General features: G+C 40.7%; 1 long non-coding RNA gene across 3 annotated transcripts; it reads left to right on the top strand.

Moving 5' to 3' along the window:
- On the top strand, positions 1–16,980 carry LOC140338392 (uncharacterized). Of its 3 annotated transcripts, XR_011922245.1 has the most exons (7): positions 1–242; positions 13,468–13,569; positions 13,802–13,856; positions 14,105–14,166; positions 14,258–14,927; positions 16,771–16,846; positions 16,933–16,980. It is a non-coding gene; the product is annotated as an uncharacterized lncRNA (long non-coding RNA). The 3 variants fall into 3 exon arrangements; XR_011922243.1 differs by having other exon boundaries at positions 16,771–16,975; XR_011922244.1 differs by lacking the exon at positions 1–242 and adding an exon at positions 11,360–11,635 and having other exon boundaries at positions 16,771–16,975.
- The last annotated feature ends 309 nt before the right edge of the window (positions 16,981–17,289 follow it).

The raw sequence follows: 17,289 nt of genomic DNA, 5'->3' as shown, positions 1-17,289 counted from the left end.
GTGAAACAGAATCCGCTCGCATCCAAGTGTCAGCGCGTCCTAGAGTCTCAGGAGCTATGGCTGAGTGAGGCTGACCACCGTCCAAGGCAGATCCTGTCCAGGGGAAAAGGATTGTTTTCCAGAAAGGCTGAAAGGAGCTGAGGGACAGAGCGCTGTCTGTCTTGCAGGACCTCATGTTTGCTGAAGAGACTTGTTGTTGTTGTTCAGTTTAAAGACATCATTGGATCCAGAATAAGACCCGGGTCAGTAAAATCGTGCACGCACCGCATTATAGTATTGGCACCTGAACTACCAGAGACTGAGATTAGACCTGCAGTAGCTAGTAAGTTAGGGTCTATGTGTGTGGCAGGTCATAAGAACCAATTTTGAAAAAGGGCGCTGTGCTGTCCTCTGGCCTGAGTGTATGTAAGGTAATTTTCTTTATATTTGGAATTTTGTTCATTGATATATTACTCAGTAAAGTACGTTCTATTTTCATAAGCTAATGTCCGTTTTGCCTTTCCTGTTTGTGACTTCGCTGTATCCTAGAAAGCCCCCGGTACACGGCTTACAATTGTTTGCTGATTTTCAGTAAAGCAATTTATACCCAGAGGATAGGTGGGGGGGGGGGGGGGTTGTGGGTAGTTACAAATGTCCTCCACTTGCACCTACTGTATATTTTTAGTTATCTACTCCATCCCATTGCATAAAAATTGGGGTTCAGTGAAGTGGACAGTTTTGTGTGACAGGGTAGCATGATATTTTATCCGTAAATGATGCCGTAATCAATGACGCAACTTTAGTGCCAAGTGTTCCCCATCTGTACCTACAATTTTTGTTTTTTACACCTCCCTGTTACAGGGAAATTGGGGTCCAAGGAAGGAAAGCAGACATATGTTGCAGGGCAACATGTTCTGATGATAATAATTTTGTAATAAAGCCATAGCAATTACATTTTAGGGTATGTTTGCCACATCTGCTCTCCATTTGCACCTATATTTTTATTTTTTTCTGCTTCCTGACCCAGAGTGTGAGCTGGCAGGTATAAATATAGGGACCCCATTGCAATGCTCTTTGCCCCCAACTGGCCCCTAGGTTCCCAATTTTGCATGTTCAATTTTGGGCTCCTGGGGGTACATTGTTGTATTTTCAAAAATGTTTTGAAACTTGTGACCCGATACTAATATCTAAGGGGAAACTCTGAAAATTTTAAGTTGCTATGAAGGTTTGAAATAAGTGAGTTGTTGGGCTGCAAAATATAGGAAGCAGCCTTAACAGATACAGCTATCACACTGTGCTGATGATCACATCATTGTACACGTCCACTCTGAGAGAACAATTTAACATTTGATAAAACCTGGGCTGCCATCAGAAATGTCTGGACCCCATACTATATAGTCCCCCCTCCAAATCTAAAAGTTACAGTTAATGGTGGTTGTATAGTTTCTGACTTGAGTTGATTTTGACTCAGATCGTAGCATTTCTGACCTTGATTGGAACTCAAATTTTTAACTATTTGAATGGCCCAGCCAATCCTGCCAACAGACATTGACAAGTTTATTAGGTCCCAAGTACCATAGTATCTGTATTTGACAGGTATAGTATGGATCATACTTTTAAAAAAAAATACAAATTCTGAATACAGTCATATTTCTTGACCACTCCTTCCAGATCCAAGTCAGAATTTTGGTGCTGTTAGCACCTCTACTTTCATCTTTGCAAAAGTCAATGGGCCAGGACTAATCCGAAAAGGAACAGAACAGAGTACTAGTGTACCTTGGCAGGAAATTGTTGGCAAGTTAATCTGTTGACAAACAATATTTTTATTTAGTGTACAATAACAATAATAAACATTCCATGTTCATTGATAAACATGTAAGGCTCAAACAAAAGGCCTCAGACATCACACATTATATAAAATGGAAACAAACATTTTAGTAAGTTCTGACCCGTTTCACAGATACAACTGCTTCTTCAGGGGTTTTTTGATAGTAGGATAACATTCAAGTACAAATATCCAGAAACTGGTTTCAGCAAAATGTGGAGAAAAAAACAAGAAATATATATTTGTTTATACACATAAAACAGAATATTATCATACATATTCAATACCAAATGTCATTTATAAATCTTTTACCTTAATTTAGGCATGTCCAAAGTCTGGCTGGGGGGCCAATTGCGCCCTGTGTTCAGATTTCCATAAAATAAATAATATGCGGCACTGTTGACCACAGTATAAAATACACGTGTACAAAAAAGATATTTTAAATTTCACCAGAAGATGGAAATAGACCTGTGGCAGCACTCTTGCCAGGTGACCCTTGTGTGATCCTTTCTAGCTCATTTCTAAAATGGCGACTATACCTAAAAAAAGGAAAGTTGACAGCGAGGGCCATCGTTTCTAGGACAAGTGGAAATTGGAGTATTTTTTCACTTGAATATGAAACAATTGTGTCTGCCTAATTTGCCAGGAGACTGTGGCTGTTTTCAAGGTATTTATTATCAAGAGGCACCACCAGATGAACATGCTAACTTCAACAATCAAACTGGGAATGAACGTGGTGAAAAATTGAAGCAACTGGAAGCTGTTTTTAACAGCACAGCAGTGCTTTTTCACAAGAGCCCGTGAGTCAAACGAGAAGGGTGAGCCCGTGAGAAAATGCCACAAAGGTGAGCCACTGCAAACCTTTTACTGAGGGTGATTTTTTTAAAAGACTGCATGATGAAAATGGTGGACAAAATTTGCCTGGAGAAGAAGCAAGAGTTTGCCAATGTTTGCCTGGCTCATAACACTGTGGTAAGGAGAGTTGAAAACCTTTCATCTGATATTAAGAGACATTTGAAGGCAAAAGGAGTGGAGTTTGACTTTTTTTCGTTAGCCTGTGACAAAAGCACGGATGCATCTGGCACCGCTCAGTTACTGATTTTTTGAGAGGCGTGGACAATGAAATGAGTGAAGAGCTACTTGACCTCAGAGCCTTAAGGACCAAACAAGAGGAACAGATTTATTTGTTTCTGTTTGTTCCACCGTAGATGACATGAAACTACCGTGGAATAAAGTCACTGGGATTATTACGGATGACGCACCTGCCATGGCTGGGGAGCAAAGTGGATTATCAACCCTAGTCTAACAAATTCAGCGAAGAAGGAGGCAAAGCTATAAAATTTCACTGTATTATTCGCCAACACTTTCTCTGTGCCAAACATCAAAAATATGATCATGTTATGAAACTGGTGATAAAGGCTAATAATTATATTTGCTCCAAAGCCCTGTGCCACCGCCAGTTTCAACAGTTTCTACTCGACATCCGGGCTGAATACAGAGATGTTGTGTACCACAACAACGTAAGATCGCTCAGTCGAGGGTCTGCAGCTGTTTTACTCTCAAGGAGGAAATTAGACAATTCTTGGCAAAAAAGGGACAACCGATGCCAGAACTATCTGATCCTGCTTGGCTGGCTGATTTTGGATTTTTAGGTGACATAAAACAACTGAACACTGATTTTGGATTTTTAGGTGACATAAAACGACTGAACAGGAGCCTTCAGGGGCAAAATGCAGTGGAAAGCCAACTGTATTTACACATCAAAGCCTTTGGGACCAAGCTGCTACTTTACCAAAGGCACCTATTACAATTGCAGCCCAATACCACACATTTCCCATCGCTGCAGGAAATAATGACCAGTTTTCCACAGAACATTATCAGTGCGCAAATAAGATGGTATGCAGCAGACATCTCATCTCTGGCTGAGGAGTTTCAACAGCGCTTTCAGTATTTGGCAGCTATTGAAAAGGAGATCACACTTTTTTCCTTTCCCCTCTCCATGGACCCTGATGACGCTCCAGACCACCTGCAGCTGGAGCTCATTGAGCTGCAGTGTGACACCGAGTGTCGCAGTCGGCACCAACAGGTGAGGTTCCAAGTGATTTGAACATTTGCTAGGAAAATGCTGAGCTTGTTTGGCTCGACATCCTTGTGTGAGAAGACATTCTCGTTTATGAACATTAACAAGAGCCGCGCGAGGATGAGACTAAGTGACTCTCACCTACCTGATCTTGCGCATTAAATGTTTTTGAGCCAGAGCTGGCCTATTTTCTGCAGCCGGGATCTCAGTATCACCCTTCACATTAGTGCAGGCAAGTTATTTGATTAGTCTTCTGAGGTGAATAAATTCTAAAATCTCAGTGAATTGATTTTTTTTGTAATGATCAAAACCACAGTTTTAAATATGCACTCTTTTCAATCCGTGTATAATTTGTTCTTATGTTTTTCAATTGACAATCAAACCAGGTCTCGTAAAAACCTGACAAATTAAATATTAAAATAAAATTCGGTCTGACAGCCTGTTTCTCCATTTTGTATTTTTTATCCGAGTCTAAAATTGAAATAATGAAAAACCTGGTCTTTTTTTTTTTTCAAAATGTTTTTATTAATTTTTCAAAAATACGAAGACATTCAAACAACTGAAACCAATAGGGTAGCAAAACACATGAGGGGAGGGGGGAGACACTCATAACACTTTGGTCAATAAAAAGAAAAACAACATAAAGTCAGCCGGTGGAGTCTATAGATAAATCTGTGGATCATTAGTCAGATATATTAGTAAGATACCATGTAGAATATTGGAACAGTTTGAGGATTGATGTGCGTTCCGAACACGGAAATGCATAAAGCAGAAAGTGGTACCATTGTTGCCAAAAACACGTTATAGAATCATCTCCTTGTAGTTGAGCATCCAACATCTCTCTGTGGAACAAAACTTTGAGGGATGAGAGGACTTGCTCCGGGGTGGGTGGAAGAGGTTGTATCCAATTATGCATAATCGCACGTCTTGCTGCCAACAAGCAAACATTTATCCATTTCTGCACAGAGCGTGGTATATTATCCATAGTTACACCCTCCCAGGAACCGAACAGCAACAGAGAGGGTGTCTTCAAAATTGAGTAGTTAGCAACATTAGAAATTAACAATAGTTTATGATGCCAAAAGTTGGTAATATTGGGGCAAAACCATAAACGGTGTGACAGAGAGGCATTATTGCAGTTGCACTTCGGGCATTGAAAATCCCAATGCGTGGGTTGTGGAGTAGAAATGGAGGGCCTTAACACCTTATAAGCTCTATGTAATAACATAAATTGGGATTCTCTCCATACCTCATTCACTATACTCTGCCGCACCGTCTGGTAGCCCTCTATAACAGTATCTACTATATCTAGGTCCGGGAAATCCTTTAGCCACATTTTCACATTAGAAACCGATAAAGGCTTAACAAAAGTAGGCAGAAGATAAACATGTATATTGGATATATTTGGAGGAGATAATGATAGCAGCTTGTCAAAACTATTAGGGCGAAAGACATCTACATAATGCAGTACCAAAGATTTAAGGTAGGATATAACCTGATTGTAGTACAACGGATGAAGTGCCCATCGCGGGATACCATATTTAGCTTGTAAATCCGTCAGGGATACCTTAATCAAATCTTCCGTGCGGAAGAGATCTTTAACGAACAATTAACTTTTGCGTTTCCATAATTGGAACGCTGCGTCCTCATGTGCTTGGGGAAACATAGGGTTTCCACAGATGGGCAGATATGGAGAGAGACAAGCTGGAAGTTTTAGCCGTTGCCTAGTCACCTTCCATGCCACCACCGTGTCTCTGATTAATATATTGTGACGCAGAAAAGCTGGAATCACTGAGAATTTACAGTGTAATAGAGCACATAGATCCCATGGATATGACATAGCACTTTCCAGAGGTACATTGGAATAACAGAATGTGCCCCTAAGCCAATCTACAACATGTCTTGTCAGACAGGCCAAATTCTAAAGTCTTACATTAGGAAAGCCCACGCCCCCTTCAGTCCTAGGTAGGTATAATTTCATCAGTGAGATCCTTGGGCGTTTACCTGACCAAAGAAATTTTGTGAAGGCTTTATTCAAAACATTGACATCCGCATGGGTCAGTAGCAGAGGTAATGTCTGCATAGGATACAGTAGTTTAGAGAAAGACATCATTTTCACTAGATGGCATCGGCCAAGAAATGACAAAGGCAATTGTTCCCACATTTTCAGTTCTTTCTGTATTTTGGCTATTAAGGGAGGGTAATTTAATGTATACAAAGATGATGGCGAACGTCCAATACGCAGTCTAAGATACACTATAGAGTGTGATGCCACTTTAAACGGTACATGAGCTCTCCAACTCTCTACCACTTCCGTAGATCTGGCCAGAGACAATATCTCACTTTTTTCAAAATTTATTTTTAGCCCTGAAAAACTTTTATAAATACTAAACACCTTTTGAATAGTATGACTGTCATACCTGGGGTTAGAGGTGAAAATCAAAATATCGTCTGCAAAAAAAGCGGAACGCAATTCGCTATCATGAACCTCTATGCCGTGCAAAAGAGGGGTAGTATCTAGATGTCTGACTAGTGGTTCTAGCGCGAGGTTAAACAGAAGGGGGGACAGGGGACTCCCCTGTCTAGTTTCCCTATGGAGGGCGATGGGGGTGGATAAAAATCCAGGTGTGTGTATATTTACTATTGGGGAAGCATACATGGCTTCCAGCAATTTAAGGAAAGGACCCCGGAATCCAATATGTTTGAGTACCGCAAACAGCCATGGTATAACAACTGTATCAAACGCTTTGTGTGCATCTATAGCTATAGTGACAATAGCTAAATCTAGGTCATACTTTTCTAATGTTGGTCACCGCAGCCCTACCCTGGACAAAACCCACTTGTGAAGGGGAAATAGGAGATGGTAATATTTTGAGCCAACCTATCCGCAAGAATTTTGGACAAAATTTTTGCATCGATATTCACCAGAGAAATAGGGCGGTATGACTCTGGATCACATGGATTTTTGTCTTTTTTCAAGAGAAGCTTTATATATGCTTCTTGTCCAGACCTAAAGTACATACCTGTATCCCAAAGAGTAGAATACAGTGCATGTAAATCATCCACCACCTCGTCAGGACCTGGGGCTTTTCCATTTTTCAAACTATTAATAGTCCTCAAAATCTGTTCCTTAGTAATAGGAGCATTCAGTGCATCTATGTCAAGTTGTTGTAAGTAAGGTAGATCAACTGTCGATAAAAACGTTGCCCCGGCCTGAACATCCATCTCAGGTGATGAATACAAGTTTTGGAAATATTGAGCTAAGCAATGGTTCACTTCCTTGGGTGAAGTAACCATCTCACCCGTGGAGGAATACAGTTTTGGAATATATGTTGGTTTATAGCCCGTACATACCAAATTAGCTAGCATTTTGCCCGATTTATTTCCATACTTATGGTATTCCAGAGATCTATATTTACTCTTCAGCTGCTCATATTGGTTAAGCCAAGAATCAAAGTTACATTTGGATTCATACCACATTTGCTTAGTGTTCAGGGTGGGGTTGTCAGTTAGCGCCTGTTGCGCTATCCTAAGCTTTTGTTGTGCTGATAGGAAGTGAGACAGGGTCTCTTTTTTTCTTTTAGTCATAAAGGAGATAATTCTGCCTCTCAAGTAGGCCTTACCTGCTTCCCAAAATAGTATCGGCTCATTTCTATGGGCTGCATTGTGTTGAGCATATTCAAGCCATGCAGATGTCAATACTCCCTGAAATTCAGGATCTTTGATCAAATAGGATGGGAAGCGCCAAGGCACATAATCCCCTCTAGGGTACTGATCTCTTACTACAATAGAGATTGAAGAATGATCCGAGATAACCATGGTATATATCTCTGGTGATTCAATTCTGTACATAATAGGGTCTGTACAAAACAGATAATCCAGGCGAGCCTGGGCTACATGGGCTTGAGAGACAAATGTATATTGTCGCTCTAGGGGATGGTACTGACGCCAAATGTCATTTAAAGACATGGCATTGACAAAGTCTGCTAAAACTGAATCCGGAGTGTTCTTCATATTGCACACACCCGTGCCAGAGCTCCTGTCTTCAGGGTGCACCATAACCGAATTGAAATCACCTCCCAATATTTTGCAAGGAGTGGGGTCTTGAGCGAACCAGCTGGATACTTCCTGAAAGAAGGCTGGTGGAGGTGAATTTGGTGTATATATATTATATATAGATATATCACAATCATGAAGTTGTATAATTACTTTCAAAATACGTCCAGCAGAGTCACTTTGCACCGTTTTTACCTTGCCTGGAAAAGACCTATGGATCAAAGTCAGCGCCCCAGCTTTCCGATCTGCAGAGGGGGTATCATACACTTCCCCAACCCATAATTTCTTCATTCTATAAAAATCATTGTCTCCTAAATGTGTTTCCTGTAACAGCACAATGTCTGCCTTCAGCCTCTTTAGACGACGGAGTACAGACATGCGCTTGTTAGGGGAACGCAACCCCCTAACATTCCATGAGATTATCGGCATATAATATGTATAACGGATTTATGTACAGATCGACTAAACCGTTTGCAACATATCAGCAACATGGCAAATACAAAGAGTGAGCGGGGTAGTGACATATAGTCACACCCCTCAATTTTGATGGTAAATGATACACCCAGAGTACAATGATAATAAGAGACAATCCAAGCAGAAAGAGCATTATACATATAATGGCTGTGTGACCAAACAAAGTGAGTGCTTCCAAAACTAGGAAAAGTAGAACAAAAGGGGACAGACAAGACATCACAAGGGGGAAGACAGACAGAATATAAGGATGTCCTTCCTTTTTTCCTCGCAGAGCAATAACAAACGAACCAAGTCAGTAACATTGGTAAGAGCAATACAATATCATCAGTGGTAGGCTCACACCTCAGTAAGCGGGAATCTTAGTGGTATAGTTTCAAAAAGAAACATAGTAGAAAAAAAAAAGGCAATTTAAAATGGGGCATAGATCTTTCCAAAATTATCTCGCCTTGGGCAGCGGCTCAGAACGGTGCGTGTCACGGATCCTCTTAGTGGATGATGGCCCCGGGCGCCTGGGTGATTTTGGGGAGTACACTGGAAGCAATGAACGTTCCGTTGAGCGTGGTGGGGAAATAGAAGATGTATCCGATGGAGTGGAGGGTTGATCAGACAGTAGGGCATGCACCAAACTCTCTGCCTCCTCAGCCGAGGTAAGAGAATACTTGTGCCCCTTGTCATCAGAAAAATGGAGAACCGCTGGATAAGCCAGTGTAAAGCGCATTTTGTGGCGATATAATGTGGAACAGACTTGTTGAAAACTGCGCCTTTTGCGGGATACTTCTGCAGAGTAGTCTGCAAATATGAGCAAGGAGGCACCTTCCAAGTGCAGACTGCGTTGGTTGCGGAAAGCTTGCAGTATGCGGGTTCTATCGGTGTAATGAGAGTACGCCACCAGTACTGGTCGAGGTTTAGACAGTTCCTTGCGAACCGGACCCAGTCTATGAGCACGTTCAACCTTACAGGAGAGTTGAAGGCCCAGTAACTGTGGTATCACCGTAGAGCATATTTCAAGTAACTGACGGTTTGACATTCTCTGGAAGGCCTACAACTCGCAGGTTATTGCCCCTGGATCTGTTCTCCAGGTCTTCTATTTTATCCTGTAATGCTTGCGCTTTGTTTTCTAGCACTGAAAGAATAGCTCTGGCGGAAGTAACATCATCCTCAACTAGCGTGATCCGCTGTTCAGCATTATCTAATCTTTGTGACTGCTCCTTTAAATCTTTCCTCAAGGATAGTATTCCCTTTTGTACTGCAGTATCAATAGCCTCCTGTAATGTAGGCTTTAGTAATGCTGCCACTGCATCAGCTATTAGTGTAGGCTGGGAGAGATCAGAAAGATCAGCAGGGTGTACCTGTGAAGAGACAGCGGTGGATGCACGTGCTGAAGAAGACGCGGCGTCCATTTTGGAAGGAGTGGCCTTGATCTTATCTTTCTTGCCCATGGATTCCTGGCTTGCAGACACTGAGGAGCGCTCTAGGAATTGGTCCATCCAGGCCTCCGGTAAGCCAAAGAGCCGCTGCGTGCAGGAGAGGAACAATTGTGCCGGTTTTCTATCGCGGGATCCCGGAGGTGAGTGGAGCCACTTCTCACATGCTGCCGGCTCGCAAAGCGCCGGAACCGGAAGTCCTCGATGCTCTTTTTTGTTTTTATATTCAAAATCAAATAACAGATTTTTGCTTTTTGATGGTCAATTGAAAAATGAAAGAACGAGTGATACATGGATTCATAGACTTCATTTGTACTTCTAAATAAGATAACTGTTAGTGTTATTTTTCTGTTCACATGTTTTGAATTTAGAAGTTTACAGTGAGCGTTTAATAGTGAATAATATGAAATGTTTCAAATAAACCTAGATATGTTTAATCTTCCCGAAAGTTTTTTTTCCCAGGCAGACTTTTTCTTTATTTTATGTGGTCTTCAAAACTGAAAGGCAGAGTGATTTTGGTAAAAACTTGTTTAGATTTATTTCTGTGTTCTGTGTGAAGAAATGAAAAGTATGCCATTTGCAATAAAAATGTCATAAAATAGTTCATTTGCATTTAATGTTAATGGTTCAAAGAATGTCAGGCTAAATGGTCGGCCCCCACAAATTTTCACCTCACTAAATCTGGCCCTCTTTGTAAAAAGTTTGGACACCCCTGCCCTAATTGGTGACCAGATCCAGCTAAGGTACACTTGTACTCTGTTCTATGTTGTTTGTTGGGGGATATGGCACCTTTTTCAGCACATGTTCCTGGCTCCCTTGCTGGCTGGTCAGGTGAAAATTGAAGGGTCTGAGCCAAACCAGCAAGCTGAATGTGTTAGATTTGGGCTAAAGAAGCCAGGTGAAAAGGCAGGTCAAGTTATCAAGCCAGTGAGCCAGGTGCTATTGGAGCTTGACCCTCTACTTGGTTCCACTTGACATGTAGAGAAAGTCCATGCTTGGCGGTCAACGTACAATACATAATTATTTGCTCACAGGGTGGAGACTTAAACCATCAACATCTGTCTGCTGCTTATATCAGATATCTGGACATCTTGAATTAAAGTTTGTTTTATTAGGGGCCAACTCCACTCAAAACATTTGTTTAGGACACAGAGGGTTAGAGACAAAACCTCTGTCAGGTTCTTGCTGCAGTGGTTTCCTACATGTCCACAAACTATATTTCCTCTAAACACAGCCCACTATCTTTTTATGCAGGAAGGAAATCTATTTATGTTCTCATCTCCAACATGTTGAAACTCTTTAAATAAAAAGCCCAGTAATATATAAAATAAAAAGTTCAGCTTTTCTCTACGTATTGCAGCCCAGGGCTGTATCTTGTAGAATTTTTTATACCACTAGGTGTCAACCAGTTATCCAGCTGTTCATTAAAACAGATTACCTGCAATAAACTAGAAAGTGCTTCAAGTGTACCTAAACTCATAAAAGGGAGTGCAGTGCCTCCCGGGATACCTACCTCATGCATCCTGGGAGGCTCTGGCTGCTCCTTCTGCGCATGCCCGAGATGTCAGACATGCGCAGAAAGGGGCATTTTTTTATTAAGTGAAATAGATGCTGATCTCACGCAAGCGCAGTCTTGAGATCGACTCTCTTTTTTTCCTATTTACAGCAGGCTACTTCACCCAATCTTGCACCTGCACCTGTGCGAGATTAGGTGATGTGCCAAGAAGACCTAAAGAAGGAGGAAGAGAAGAATGAAGATGGCAGCCCCCAGCGCCATTGAGGGACCTGCAGGAATAAGTAAGCTAAGTGTCATTTTGAGGTTTTTCATTTAGTTCCGCTCTAATTGTATACAGTGTTTTTGGCAGACTGAAAAATTGTATCTCACATAAAGCAAGGAAACACAATTGCGTTAATGGCTTTAATTCCCCAGCAGTATCTCTTCCTCTCCTGCAACTGTACTAGTTCTTGCTGTTGCATAGTGGCTCTGTAAGGAAAGAACATTCAGATTGGGTCAGGCTTACGCTCCTATGTGCACATGCAGTGCTTGTCTTGTGCTGCCCCCCCCCCCCCCCCTTCCCTGGCCAATAACAGTCTTTGACGCTGATGCATGCACCGTGGGACCTTTTCCACATAAAGAAAATAATCATAAACACCTAAATTAAACAACACCATTACCAAAAGAAAGTGTCCAATAAATAAGAAAAAGGACATTTCTCAAAAGTGAGAATTACAGTTCAGACAGCAGTTACTAGAACAATATATTATAATATTATAATATATTATAATCACAAAAGAAAATGGCATTGCAGGCACATTGGCCCTGATTTATCAAGCAAGGCACCTCAGCCAGTTTGAGACAGCCCAGGGATTCTGCTTCCAAGGCAACCAACTGCACTCCTGAGCAAAATGCAGCCCTCATGGCGTCCTACGTAGAACATTTTCCGGGGCAGGGACTCTGTGAGGAAATTGCCAGGAGGGTAATGAAGTTGGCAGAAAACAATGGACCATTAGCCAGTGTCAAAAGCGTGTGAGTGACATCTTCAGACATATCAGGACCCACACACACAGGACCCTGGGCACGGGCCGCGAGGAGTGGCACAAATCCTCAACACCTACTGTGTTTCCCTGATTATAAGGCATCCCTTATCAAATAAGCCACCCCCCCGTGTGTGTGTCTCCTCGATGCTGGCTGCAGTGCAGAGCGAAACTGAAAGTAACAAGCCGGCACACGCGCCCCCGCGATTCTGCACCAGGAAGCAAGCTGCTGATCCCTGCCCTAAGGGAGTTACCCGGCCGTACAGTAGAAAAAAAGGTAAGTCAGTGAACAGAACGGGACAATCAATGGCACAGAGTGATCAGAAGGGGACAATCAATGGCACAGAGTGATCAGAAGGGGACAATCAATGGCACAGAGTGATCAGAAGGGGACAATCAGTGGCACATGAGTGATCAGAAGGGGAAAATGAATGGCACATGAGTGATCAGAAGGGGAATATGAATGGCACATGAGTGATCAGAAGGGGGACAATCAATGGCACAGAGTGATCAGAAGGGGACAATCAATGGCACATGAGTGATCAGAAGGGGACAAACAATGGCACATGAGTAATCAGAAGGGGACAATCAATGGCTCAGAGTGATCAGAAGGGGACAATCAATGGCACATGAGTGATTTTCAACAATAAATGTGTACTGTAGTCTTCTTCATGGAAAAATAAGACATCCCCTGAAAATAAGACCTAGGGCATATTTTGGCATTTCAAAAAATATAAGACAGTGCCTTATAATCGGGGAAACAGGGTAGTGCAGTGGGAGTATGAAAGAATAGCGTCATTCATTGGGCCAGAAACGGTGGTAGGGGTGAACTACCGGGATGACTCTGATGTTTGGCAACCATGTAAGTTCAATCCTTTTACAGTACCTAATTACCAATGTTTAGTTTTTGTTGGCTATTTTTGGGATTGCAACAGTTTAGTAATTTGAATTTAGTCCAAAATTGTATTGTGTTTTTACTTTTGTTTTGTTTGGGGGAAATATTAGATCAATTTTGTTAGATGACCTGTTTAGTGTATTTTGCCATTATTTTTACTAGCATCAACAATGTATGTGTTTCTAATTTTTTACAATAGTACGCCCTGAGACGCAGAAGTCCCCTCCTGCCCTCTCTGCTCAGAGTGATGAGGATGATGAGGAAGTCACTTCGCATGTAGAAGATGACAGTGTTCTTCCTGGTAAGATGAATCTTTATGGTTTATCTTGTTTGACATTGTGCAGCTGTCTCTAATCATGTTTAAAACCACAGTCATATGTGTAATATTTCACCTCCCCCACATGTTTAATTTCATGCATTTGTTTGTCTTGAAGTGTTATGTTTTTTGTTAATTTTTATAGCCAACTGATCAATAAAAATTATCTTTTTTAGTCAAGCTCACTCTATTTTTGTTTTGGTGGTTTATTTATTAGATCCACATGGAGGAGGTAATTGAGCCACTGCAGAGAGGCCTGGAGGAGAATCCAGGTACTTAGCCTTCTAAAAGCTAAATATTAATCCTTTTTTTTTTTAATTTTCTTTTAATATGTTTTTTCGTGCTGCCTTACTTTGGGAATGTCTGTCTGTTTATTGAGTTAAATTTGTAAACTAGACTCCAATTTCTGCCTGATTTTAAAATTTCGGGTTGCCTTAGCTAAAAATTTTGGACTTTAGATATGTGAAGATTTGTCTACACATTCATTCATTTTGATGTGATATATCATGTGCCTTTGTAGAACATCACTGTCCGCTGGTTTGTGGTTCTGGAGAGTTTTCACAGGCTGCATCTACTGTGGAGGTAGGCAAGAACTGGTCCATTTGTGTTTTTATTGGGATGGGCTGGGGAGAATGAACATTTCCCAATTTGTTCCATTTGTATTTTTGGTTAGGGTCCCTCAGGTGGCCATTTACCACCAGAAGAGGAAATGCTGAAGAGGTTTCTGTAACCAATCCACGTTGAATGTTTTGGATTTTGAAGAAAATGTGTATAGATTTGTCTAACGTTTTGTGTAATATTTGTTGGTGTTCCAATGTCAGGATGCCGTCTGGTTGGCCATTGTGATAGAGTGGCAGGGTCAAGGATGTCTGCCCCAAGTTCCACTAATTTGGGACAGGTCCTTACACTCCTACAGGAAACTGTAACCCAGAATCACCAGGACCAAGAGATCAACCAACAGCATCTGGCAGCCATGCAGCGTCTGATTGAATTGGACCAAGAACAATCGGCCACTTTGGGTGCCTACATGTTCCACCATCTCTGTAACATGTTAAGTGAATCCCTGGGCCAACAATCTCAAGTAAATCAGGCGGTACTTTACATGCTGGGTTGGCAAATCCCAGGAGCTCCATCAGGCCCCACGGCTTCTTCGTGGCCACCAGCTCCTGCAGGCTTCCCAGCTCCTTACTGGTCATCGGCTCCATCCTGTCCCCCGGCTCCAGCAGGCCCTCTACTTCTGCCCACCCACCTCCAAACACCAGATCACAAGCAATCCAGGCTGTTGAGGTGGCCCGCGCCTGTGATCGGCCTGGGCGACTTTGATAGGTGGATGCCGGTGCCAGGTGAAACATTAGTCCTATCTTATTCTTCAACAAAGTATCATCACTAATGTTTTCAGGACTCCATGACACCTACTATGTTTGTTTGTGTTATCCTGCATCATCTTCCTGTATAAACTAATCTAATCTCTATTTTGTGTTTGCCCAATGTCCACGGGTTAGTGTCCCTCACAATTATTTGACAATTTACCTATATACATTTCTTTGTATGTGGCTATAGTATGCTCTAAATGCAGTTTTGCTATCTAATTCCAGAAGAATTTTGTAAATGTGTCAAAGAGTGATTCTAATCAAGTATGATGTCTCAACTCAAAACTCTACTAGTATTGCTATAATGACTTTAAAAGAACAGTAAGATTACAAGAAAATATTCCTCACCTCACTCTTATATAGCATATGTATTCAAACTACCTCTAGGTAAAGGACATATAATGTATACGTGAGAAGAAAGAAAAATGTTTGAGGCTCTTAATTTTAGTGCAAAAATAAAGTTATATATTGTGTTTGAATAGTCAGTCAGTACATGATATTCATACAATTGTATACAGTATTTTCCCTCGGTCCTGTTAACACTTCACAGGACAGGAGCATAATATACATGATTGCTCCTAGCAAAGATAAATTTTGTATCGTATTGCGTGAATATCCGACGTGTTTTGTCTTGGTGGGCTTCCTCAGGGATAGGTATTTGGAGCGTACATTACTGTCTGCATGTACATATAGAGATGCATAGAAAAAATAATAATAATTATATTCACCATGTAAGACAAAGAGAGAATAAATATCTCTTACGTGCCAGTCACTGGATAAAGAACCCAGAATGGCCGAATTGAAGATAGGAGTAAATAGGTTGTAAATTGGTAAATAGGTTGTAAATTAGTAAATTGGTACAATCACAGCTGTAGGTTGTTTGCTGTATATGGATAGATCATATTTTTTTACCTTAAGTGATATTTCAAGCTAATTATGTAAAAGTTGTAATATAAAGTCCAACATCTTCTGTATACAATGTGTATTGTTGTAATACATACCAAATATATACTTGTTTCTAATACATCCTGGAAAGATATAAATTGTTGTTGATGGCTGCTTAGGGCTTAAAAGTCATATACTAAATATGTGAATAATACATGTATTGCAGTACATACTTAGCATTACTAGATTAACAACAATATTGGTAAAGAATAAAATCTATTACTTATTCATACAACTATAATGCAAATGAATGTTGAATGTTATTACTCTGTATTATTATTTTTACTATGCATCTTTATATGTACATACAGACCATAAAGTACGCTCCAAATGCCTATCCCTGAGGAAGCCCATCGAGGCGAAACGCATTGGATATTCACGTGATACGGTTAATCTCACAAATTTATCTTTGCTAGGAGCAATCCTTTATAGTATGCCAAACCCCTGTCTCTAACAGGACAGAGGGAAAATACTGTATACAATTGTACGAATATCAAGTACAGACTGACTATTCAAACACAATATATAATTTTATTTTGCACTAAAATTAAGAGCCTCAAACCTCCTTCTTTCTTCTCACGTATACATTATATGACCTTAAAAGAAGCTAAACATTATTTCTAAAAACACAATTTAAACTGTTCACTAAATGAGCACAAATCTAGTTGTCTAGGGACCAAATCTGGCACACCTCACTTCTCTGCCACTTGCCTTTTAGAGATAAATGTGCTTGCTAATTGGACAACTACATTTCTGACATACCAAGGTGTTCAGCTGTGTATTGTATGCAAAATGTATTCTTGAATGATATCACAATTACATATATTTTGAAGAGGACATATCTAACATACCCAGCTATGTTACTTTTAAGGTCACATGATAGTCTGGAAGAGATGACCAGAGAGGAATGCAGGAATGGTGGAAACTCTGCCAAACTTCCAAAACAGGTTAGTGTAGGATAAGAGCATGTTAGATAATTACTGTTCAAACAACCATTCTGTGAAAACTAATGTTTTTTTTTTATTTTGTAAAGGAGAAACATGGATGTCACAGCAGGCCTGGATGTAGCTTTTTATGTGTGGATTTGTTATTTGAAATAAAAAAAACAATACAAAATCTTGCTTTTTGTTTTTTACAAATTTTTGGTGGGTTTTATCCCCCCCCCCCTCCACAACTGATTTTTGGTAAACAAACAACATTTAAATATGAATCTAAAAAATATAAAATATAACAAAATTTTAATAACATATTTGCAAATTTTTTACAAACTATTTTTTGGGCTGGTTTTAAAAGCGGTACCGCCTGGGCATACCCCAAAGAGGGGCCATCCTTATCTGACGCTCCATGGCAGACATCCTCCTGTGAAGCCAATAGTAGCTATCACGTATAC

This window comes from Pyxicephalus adspersus, chromosome 9, assembly GCF_032062135.1.
Source record: "Pyxicephalus adspersus chromosome 9, UCB_Pads_2.0, whole genome shotgun sequence".
Classification (NCBI taxonomy): domain Eukaryota; kingdom Metazoa; phylum Chordata; class Amphibia; order Anura; family Pyxicephalidae; genus Pyxicephalus; species Pyxicephalus adspersus.
Note: the sequence above shows the minus strand (reverse complement) of the source record. Positions and strands in the feature narration are given on the sequence as shown.